The 2,382-nt window shown below is 40.5% G+C and overlaps 1 pseudogene; it reads right to left on the bottom strand.

The window, feature by feature from the left end:
* Window positions 1-2,156: 2,156 nt before the first annotated feature.
* Window positions 2,157-2,277, bottom strand: LOC145411725 (5S ribosomal RNA; annotated as a pseudogene).
* Window positions 2,278-2,382: the final 105 nt, after the last annotated feature.

Genomic DNA, 2,382 nt, shown 5'->3' with positions numbered 1-2,382 from the left:
GCAGAATATAATTATGGAGAGGATGGGGAACGGAAAGTTAGCATGAAATTGGAGCTGGAAGGACTAAGACTAAGGAAAAGATCACTGTTAAGACAAATGAACTGTATAAGCAGGGATGTGAGGAAGATGGGTAACAGGCCCGTAATTTTCAACAGAATTTTTTTTGGGGGGCTAGACCAATTGTATGTACCTCCGTACTACAAACTTAAAATTAAATCGAAGCACTTAAGTTTGCAGACCATCCGATATTTCTCAGTTTGATTCTATCCCAAAAATTGATGTTTAAAGAGGCATGTATGTTTAGTGATGGAGGTGGGTGTTTAAATAAAAGGCTTCACTTTCTGCCAATCTAAACTTTCAGCTCAAACTGTGAATTAGTTTAATAATTTGGCCATTTTACATTTTTGTTGCACTATGCTGCACTTCCACCAAGATTGTTCTTTCATGCCTGCGATAGAATTCAGGTTGAAATATACCGCCCTGCCTTTATTCTTATGGAAATGATAAAATAATCAATATCTAAGTACTGTTACGATTAGTTTATGATCAATTTGGATCAAATTCAGAAATATTCGATCAAACACACGTACAGTAGATTTGTTTGAATTTTCAACAAAACTACTCTAAGTTTTTCTTCCATGTTTTTTTCAAGTTCAGCCTTGTAAGTCCTCAATCTTAGTTGAAGTTTTGACAAATTAATATACAGGAAATATTGGGGGGCCTATAGCCCCCCTAGCCCCCCCCCAAAAAAAAAAAAATACGGCCCTGGGTGAGGATGAGTGGGGAGAGGCAGCTGCCAACAGGGAGGAGTGAAGGGATGGAGGATGAAATGCAAGCGCTGACCAGTTAATGTCATGCCCTCCTCGACGCACATGATATGAGCACCTATTTCTCATAAGTTTAATTGTGTTACCATTTTCTCAAATGACATTTTTTGTACACATAGCAAAAGACAATCCCGTTTAAACCCTTTACTGTACTGCAAGAAATTGTTTTATTGCCTCATCACTGTATGAAGGAGACACAGGTACAGCACGTGAACGAAAAGTTATAAGGAAAGGCAATAGAAAAAGGATTACTGAAGAATGTGTGCGTAGTGCATAAAGTGGATAAGGTAAGAAATAATGTAATTCGCGAAAGATGTACAGTGAGGAAGTCTGTTGATAATATGGTATATAAGAGAGAGTGTGCTTAGATATGAGTAGCATATATAGAAGAGAATGTGCTTAGATATGGTAAGGGCATTTAGAAAAGAGTGCTTAGATGGTCAGGTGGAGGGAATGAACGTATACAGGGTTATGAAAAGCTTATCCGTGACTGAATTTGAAGGCAGAAGAAGGCGTGGTAAATGGATATGGTATACGAGTGTGTAAGAATGGAAGCTGGTGAGGATAGGGAAGTAACAGATCAAGGTAGTTGGATGGACAATATGCAGAAGAGCACATGACAAGGATTATACCCCGTATTAACTTGATAGCTGATGGACTGAATCTATCAGTGTGTTGTGTATCACTGAAAATGAAATGTTTGTGTAGATGGTGAGGCCTGTGAAGTGAAGCTCGGGGGAGCTCGATCGTCAGAGAGTGCTTATGAAGTACCTTAGCCAGAGAGGAGGAGAAGGCTGGGTTAGATATACGTCTGGCATCACATGATCACACCTTGCAATCCATGACAGTATGTGCGGCCACATAACCACCACGCAGCAAGCTTATTAGCATTATACAATCAGCTAATACTGGGGCCTGTTGTAGCTGAGAGGATGAAGGCAGCGGTCAGAAAGAGGTCACATCCATTTCAGTTTATCATCATGTCCATGAACTTCTAAGATCTAACACTTGGATGGCCCACAGTATCCATGGACCATGACATCATTGTTGCTGTCACATTATTTGAAGCAGATGTTAAAACAGTAATGTGAACTGGGATTTAGACAGTGGCCAAAGCATGCGAACAGGAATGTAAAGTTTTGTAGCTTTTTTGATCTGGAAAAAATATGACAAGGTGAATAGGGAAGGATTGTGGAAGGTTTTATCAATGTCCATCCATCCATCCATTGCCAGACGCCATGTATCCCAAACGGGGTGGTCAAGGGCTTAGAGTTAATTGTTTTACAGGGAGGGGCACTAATCCTCCACCAACCCCACTTGACACGTGGGGATGCCAACAGCATCTGGTGTTCCCAGGCGGTCACCCATCCAAGTACTAACCAGACCCAACGTTGCTTAACTTCGCTGATCGGACGGGAAGCGGTGTACTCAACGTGGTATTTTTTATATTAAAAACTGTTGAATGCTGTATTTTTTTTTAAATATATTACCTGAGGTGATATACGAGTGGGGTTAGTTACTGACTTGATAAATACGGTTATGTATGTGTTGTCCC

This window comes from Coenobita brevimanus, chromosome 90 (assembly GCF_032717465.1).
Source record: "Coenobita brevimanus isolate Jiangsu-jjx chromosome 90, ASM3271746v2, whole genome shotgun sequence".
Taxonomy (NCBI): Eukaryota; Metazoa; Arthropoda; class Malacostraca; order Decapoda; family Coenobitidae; genus Coenobita; species Coenobita brevimanus.
This window is presented reverse-complemented; position numbering and strand designations above follow the sequence as displayed.